The sequence below is a fragment of the Bubalus bubalis genome, chromosome 19, assembly GCF_019923935.1.
Source record: "Bubalus bubalis isolate 160015118507 breed Murrah chromosome 19, NDDB_SH_1, whole genome shotgun sequence".
Taxonomy (NCBI): Eukaryota; Metazoa; Chordata; class Mammalia; order Artiodactyla; family Bovidae; genus Bubalus; species Bubalus bubalis.
In genome coordinates, this window is record NC_059175.1 from 39,678,430 (window position 1) to 39,686,534 (window position 8,105).

The window sequence follows — 8,105 nt, forward strand, 5'->3', positions numbered from 1 at the left end:
ATTCCTTAATAATCACATTTAGACCCAATAATGACATTTCCTTCATTGTAGGATGGGGGGACCATGTGCTCCTGAGATCTGCCAGGCCTTAAGTACTTGTCGGGCAAGACAGACTGAGGCCCCAGGAGAGGCTATTCCCAAGTGCGACTCCCAGAGAACGCTGCTGGAGTGCTTCTGAGCCTACAATTCTCTTCATTTCCAAATCTGTGTTCTTTGAAAGTGAAGTACAAGTTGTGTGCAGAAATTTATAGTATCACTTAAGGAAGTCTGTGTTATGGAAGCAAGACGGTCTTTTTTCAAATAAGTTCTTTTTCAGTATGACCTTAAGATATTTTAGACTGTATTTCTTAAAATCATGGGCCATGTTTTTCTCAGACAGCATCTAATATATTCAAAGAGAGAGGCATATCAGTTATGGTCAAATATCATTTAGGTATACTGTTAAAATATTACCAAAATCTTACCATAAAAATTCCTAATGGAAAATTTGGACAACTGACAAATTTTCGAAGGGTATATAGATTTATAAGGATCAACCCTGTGGAAAAATTAAAAGAGGGACTTTTTTAGTTGTCTGTTTTTAATAAACCAGCTATGATTCCTTCCCTTGCCCCATGAGTCTAATTGTTAAGTTTTATTGCTGTGGATCCACTCATGGCAATCTGTTTTCCCAAGTTAGTGTCTTTGCTAAAAACTGTTCTTCTGAAAGTTCTTCCTCTATTCTCTTCTCTCTCTTCCCCAAATTCAATGTATTTCGATGTTACCTATACTGCTTAAAATTACTAGTAAAAGGCTACTGTTTTTTGGGATTTTTTCTGAATTCTCTGAGAAATAGGTATTGATCCTTTCCCCTCTTGAGTATCATTGAGCCCTCTATCAGCACATCTCTTAAGGCATGCCTCCGATCAAGAAGTGCTGTGGCTCTTTCTGAATATTTCAAGTGTCAGTCTTGCAGAGCAGGATGTATATTGCTGCTGTCTGCCCTTAGTGCTGAGCCTAGGGTTTTCACATGTATGAGCACAGGACACATTTATAGATTGGACTCAGCATTCAGATGCAATCTTCCTACTAAGGCAGTGCCTTTAAAAAATAACTCGAAGTTTTTCTTAACTATCCACTCCTATAGAATATCCAAGTCTAACTCCAGGACAATTGATTCATTTAAAATATGTTTCATTTTTTCCTACACTATGTGAGTGTGAATATATCCCCAAATTTTCTCTATCTTAAGAGTATTAATGAATGTGTTGTCAATGAGGTGCATGTGTGTGTGCTCAGTTGTGACTCATTGGGCCCCCCATGGACTGTAGCCCATCAGGCTCCTCTGTCCATGGAATTTTTTCAGCCAAGAATACAACCCAGGGATCGAACCCATGTCTCATGTCTTTCCTGCACTGCAGGCAGATTCTTTACCTGCTGAGCCACTGGGGAAGCCTAAGCTTTACCTCCAGCTATAAAGCCACCTGCATACTAAAGCCACTTAAAAATATTGATGCTGAGGACTTCCCTGGTGGTCCAGTGGTTAAGAATCCACCTGCCAATGCAGGGGACATGGGTTCGATCCCTGGTCTGGGAAGATTCCACATGCCCTGGAGCAACTAAGCCCACGCTTAGGTTCACAACTACTGAGACCACGTGCCACAATTACTGAAACCCTTGCACCTAGAGCCCGTGGTCCACAGCAAGAGAAGCCAACACAATGAGAAGCCCTTGCACCACAACAGAGAGCAGCCCCCACTTGCCACGACTAGAGAAAGCCTGCACACAGCAATGAAGACCTAAAGCAGCAAAAAAATAAAATAAAATTAATTTAAAAATATTGATGCTGAGTGCCGACCTTACACCAATAAAATGGGAATCATTTGTTAAGAGCAAGATCTGTAGTTCTATAGGGCTTATTGTTGAAAAATTGCAGCTCCCTTCCAGCTGGGCCCTCCATATTTCTTCTGCTCAGAGGCACATTCAAATCTTTTGATTCGTTTGCTATATACTGCGTAACTCTGATTGACATGCTTGTGTTGCTACTTTATTTTTTCATTTTAGGCATGAATTTTTTACTCCTTACCATGGACGGTGAAAGTTTAGCTTTTTTTCTGACATACACTCTCCTTGTAGTTCTACCAGCCTTTGGACACCTTCCAATTTCGTTGTATTATACTTTTGAAAGATCCGTCCCCAGCGTTTACACTGCAATGACTATGCAAACATTAACAACTGAGCCATAGAGTATATGAGAGCCATTCTTTCCTTTCATAGCTTTCTGTCTCCAATGGAATTAATAATTATCTTTGTTACTATGGTAGGAAAGACCAAGTCAAAGCTACTAGAACTGCTTCTACCTACCAAAATACTAAACCAAAGTCACGCTACCAACCTGAAGGAATCTTGTAGAAATTAACGTTCTCAAGACTTTCAAAGATGTAGAGTTTGAAGTGAAGCAGCAGCCATTCCCATATAGTACAATACGCACTGCTGTGTCTTGCCCACATTTTCAGTGACCTACTGGCTCACCCTGTTGCCATTGGTCAGCAGCTGGGGTCATGGCTCCTGTACTGCCCGTGAGATCCCTTCCTTCTGCTTGTTTGAGTTCCAAGGCAGGCAAGTATGCAGCCCCATGCCAAAGGTCATCAACTTTCTGCACATCGCCTGCCTTGGAGGCAGAGAGAGATGTGGATTCAAGTTTGTCTACATGGGTTCCAGCAGAAGAATATTCTTTAAAAGGAAAACACCAGGATAATATGTCTGCCAGTGGTTGGAAGTTCTCTTACTCCAACTCTAAAGAAGGGTTGGCCAACAGAATTAAGCAGATTGTTCCAGCAGGCAAAGAGCAAAAAGTCAAAAGTTGCCTCTGGGTGGGAGACCATGCTGGCAGGAATGGCACCTGAGACCAGGGTAGGCAAGAGTCAGATCAGTCTGGGATGCCATGACTGAGAGTCCAGATTTCATTCAAAACTCAACAGGAAGTTACTGGAGGGATTTGCGTAGGTGTAGTAGATGTTGTTGGAGAAGGCAATGGCACCCCACTCCAGTACTCTTGCCTGGAAAATCCCATGGATGGAGGAGCCTGGTAGGCTGCAGTCCATGCGGTCGCTAAGACTCAGACACGACTGAGCGACTTCACTTTCACTTTCCACTTTCATGCATTGGAGTAGGAAATGGCCACGCACTCCAGTGTTCTTTCCTGGAGAATCCCATGGACAGAGAAGCCTGGTAGGCTGCAGTCCATGGGGTCGCACAGAGTTGGACACGACTGAAGGGACTCAGCAGCAGCAGCAGCAGTAGATGTTGTCAGTGCCCTGACCATCTCCCCTTGGCACGTACCAGTTCCGTATTTGCCAACTTGACAAGTACTTGAAAGTATCAGCTCCTGTGATTTCCCTAGTGGCCTTTCTTTGAAGCTGCTTTGCTTGTTTGTGGGGCAGCCTACAGTAGTGGGGACTTAATCTGACTCTCAGAGGAGAGGAGCCTACAACCAGTGACTGTTGGGAGCTGGTGTACAAATACCCCAGTTTCCTTGCCCCTTTGGAAGATAATTCTGGGTGTGTATTTTAACTTATTCCCTAGAGTTCAGAGATAAGCTTCAGTTGGCAGAGTGGTAGCTTGTTTAACATGTTTATTGCATCTCTCCTCTTTCTTATCACTTTACTTCCAGTGCTTTCTGGGGTCTCCTCCCAAATGAATTACTTTCACTAGAATTTCTGGCTCCCAATCTAATTTGGGAGGAGTCCAAGTCAAGACAGAAGGGAAATTATGCAGTCCAGTTCACATATTATAAAGACCGTACTGATTGGTGAAACAGTTATAAGGCATGAAGTATGTGAACTGGGAGCCTGGAAAAAGACTACTGCAGAAGTCTGGGTGGAAGATGGTGGCAGGCTGTCTTAGTCCATTCAGGCTGCTGTAACAAAAACACTGGAGACCGGGTGGATGGAACGACAAACATTTCTTATAGTTCCAGATGCTGGGACATCCAGGATTGGCACTGGCAGATTTCGTGTTTGGTGAGAGCCTGGTTCATAGAGGGCCATCTTCTGTTCTCTGCTGGGTCTACTCATGGCAGGAAGGGCAAGAGAATTTTCTGGGATCTCTTTCATAAGGACACCAATCCCAGTCATGAAGGCTCTACCCTCATGACCTAATCATGTCTCAGAGGTTGCACCTCCTAATACTATTGCAGTGAGGGTTAGGATTACAACCTATGAATTTTGGTGAGACATAAACATCCAGTCCATTATACAGCTTAAAGATGAGGATGGAACTTCCCTGGTGGCTCAGTCATAAAGAATCTGCCTGCCAATGCAGGCGATAAGGGTTTGATTCCTGATCCAGGAAAATCCCACATACCGAGGAGCAACTAAGTCTCTTCACCAAAATATTGAGCCTGTGCTTCTGAGCCCAAGAGCCACAACTATTGAGCCCACATGTTGCAGCTACTGATGTCTGAGCACCCTAGAGCCTGTGCTCTGCAACAAGAGAAGTCATTGCAAAAAGAAGTCGGCACATCAAAACTAGAAAGTAGCCTCCACTAGCTGCAACTAGAGAAAAGCCTTCCAGAAAATTAAGACCCAGCCCATCCAAAAATAAATAAATAATTTTTTTTTAATGGTGGGGATGGTGAAGATGGAGAGAGTTCCTAATTTGAATTTTATCAACAGGTCAGTGGTTGGACCAAGAAGAAGCTACAAAGCACTTCCCAAAGCCAAACTTGCACCAAAGAAAAGTCATGGTCACTGCAGGTGGCCTGCCGCCCGTCTGATCCACTACGGCTTTCTGAATGCAAAAAAACCCCATTATATCTAAGAAGTACACTCAGCAAATCAATGAGATGCACCAAAAACTGCAACGCCTGCAGCTGGCACTGGTCAACAGAAAAGGTCAAATTCTTCTCTGCAACAATGCCCAACCACATGCATCTCATAACCAACATTTCAAAAGTTGAATGAATCAGGCTATGAAGTTTTGCCTCATCTGCCATATTCACCTGACCTCTCACCAACTGACTACCACTTCTTCAAGCATCTTGATAACATTTTGCAGGGAATATGCTTCCACAACCAGCAGGAGGCAGAAAATGCTTTCCAAGAGTTTGTTGAATACAGAAGCACGGATTTTTATGCTACTGGAATAAACAAATGTATTTCTTGTTGGCAAAAATGTGTTGATTGTAATAGTTCCTATTTTGATTAATAACAATGTGTTTGAACCGAGTTATAATGACTTAAAATTCACGGTTTGAAAGCACAGTTACTTTTTCAGCAACCTAGTAGAATTACCAGGGTGTGGTGATGGTAATGGATTAGATGGTGTTTGAGGGGAGACAAGGAGTAGTTTCCAATATGATCTCATCCTAGGTGTGGTTAACAGGAATCTGCTGTGATGGAAAGGCTAGAAAACAAAAGATTTTGGTAAAAGACAAAAAGATTTCTTATGGACATATTGCCTTTTTTTGACATGCAGTTGAAGAGTTCAAACAGGCAGGCAAAGCATGGTTACATGGAGCTTGCAAGTTAGGGCTGGATGGTCTTTAAAGTTATAAGAACAGATGAAATCACTCAAGGAGAAAGCATAGGAAAGAAAGCCCAAACCATCATGGGTAGTTCAGGAAACATCAGTTTCTGAAGATGAGGTTTCTATGACTTTTTTGGGAGGAAGTTATCACAATGAGCCTTTTAATTTGATCATCTATTCTGAAAAATTGCTTCTCAGGAGAAAACTAGAACTATCTCCACCAAGCTGAATGCAGGTAATACAGACAAATAGAAAATCTTGAAAAGGGAAGTTGAGCGTATGTTTACTAGACTTGAGACCTTGAATAATATGATACATGTTTCAACTAAATACAGAAAACATACTATCTACTGAGACGCTTTACAGATCAAGAGAGGCCTGGGACTCCTCCAAGATTTTCCTAAGGGCATGGGAACCCACTCCAGTATTCTTGCCTGGAAAATCCCATGGACAGAGGAAACTGGCTGGCTATAGTCTCTGGGGTTGTGAAGAATCAGACACGACTAGTGACTAACACATACACACACTTTCCTAGGTAACAGATTTGTTTCTGTAAGAAATTACCAGGGTACTTACTGGTGGTCCAGTGGTTAAGAATCCATCTTGCAATGTGGGGAATGTGGATTCGATTGCTGGTGGGGGAACTAAGATCCCACATGCTGGGGAGCAACTTAGCCTGAGAGCCACAACTAAAAAGTCCATATGCTGCAATGCAAGATCCCAAGTGCCACAAAAAACATCCTGCATGTCACAACTAAGTCAAATAAATAAAACAAAACTAAAGCCTATAAGTCTGATTGGGTCCCGTTACATCAGAGAGTGTTTGCCTATAGAACATGTATTTTGAGCATAGTGGAATCAAGCTAGAAATCAATCAATGAAGAAATAACTGTTGTTAGTTGCTCAGTTGTGTCCGACTCTTTGTGACCCCATGGACTATAGCCTGCCTGTGAACCCATCTGTCCATGGGATTCTCTAGGCAAGAATACTTGAGTGGGTTGCCATTTCCTCCTTCAGGGGAATCTTCCTGACCCAGGGACTGAACCCAGGTCTCCGGCATTGCAGGCAGTTTCTTTCCCCTCTGAGCTACCAGGGAAGCCCTAGCTTGGGGTTCGGTGGGTGGACGGGGAGTCTAAGTAAAAGTACACAGTAACGGTAAGTCCTTCGAAAGTCTATGGTCTGAAAGATTAGGTTTGTAGTTCTAATTCCCCAGGCAGTTATGGAATGGTCAAAGAGACCAGGAAAAGCTGAGCGAGAAAGGAAAGTTTTGTCCACATGCTTTGCCCATAGGCTTTCGACCACTGACACACACAGGTACACTGTAGAGTTAGTAAAATAAAGGAGGAAATGTGTATACTGAGAAAGCAGAGGGGCTAGAGCTCTGAGTGTTCTTGCCTTGTCGTGAAGATCCTGGACGAGCCCCCAAGATGGTAGCTTACGGTGAACGATGTTGGATTCGTGATTTCCAAAGAAGATTTAGCTTCAGGATCAGGGACCAGACTTGATCACTCAGAGCTTTTGTGTGGCAGAAGTTTTATTACAGTGAAAAAAGACAGAGAAATCTTCTGACATAGACATCAGAAGGGAGATGGAGAAGCCCTCACATATTTCAAAATTAAGCAATACTTTGAACAACCCCATGACTAAAGAACTAATACATAAGATAAGTTATAAGATGTTTTAAAGTTAATTGTAATGAAGTATGGCACATCAAATTTTGTGGGATGCAATGAAAACATAAGTACACACCTTTAAAAAGAAGAAATGTTAAACATCAATGATCTAAGCTTTTAACTCAGGATACTAGATGTAAAAAATTAAATCCAAAGAAAGAAGTATATGGAAATGTTAAAGGTAAGAGCAGAGATACATGCAAGCCCCTGGTATGTCAGGGATTAACCTTCTAGTTACTAGATCCTAGAGAGGTGGGTGGAGTGGTCTCAAAAGAGGACCAGAGCAGCCCCAGGTGGAATTACTCAGGGGCTTGGGGCAGAGGTGAAGCATTAGATATGGAAGTATATGGGCTTTCCTGGTGGCTCAGTAATAAAGAATCTGCCTGCCAACGCAGGAGACAGGGATTCGATCCCTGATCTGGGAAGATCCCCTGGAAAGGAAACAGCAACCCACTCCAGTATTCTTGTCTCAGAAATCTCATGGACAGAGAAACCCGGCAAACTGTGGTCCATGGGCTCACAAAGAGTCAGACATGAATTAGCAACTGAACGACAACAATCAAAGAATATAAACATTCTTAAAAACCACCACTGTCAAAACTTCCTTGGTGGTCCAGTGGTTAAGACTCCTCCCCTTCCAATTCAGGAGGCCTGGGTTTGATCCCTGGTCCAGGAACTAGATCCTGGATGCCTCAGCTAAGACCTGGCATAACCAAGTAATAATAATAATAATAATAAAGCAGTAACTATTATATTTTCTCATACCACTTGAATATGAGGTTTTCTTATTATGGCCCCACCTCCTATTTAACCTTCTATTTTCTTATCAGCTTTTCCCCATGAGCTACCACGTCCCTAACACTTACTGATTTGCACTGATACTACCTCACAGATCATTCCCATATTTTAGTAGGCAACCTCCTA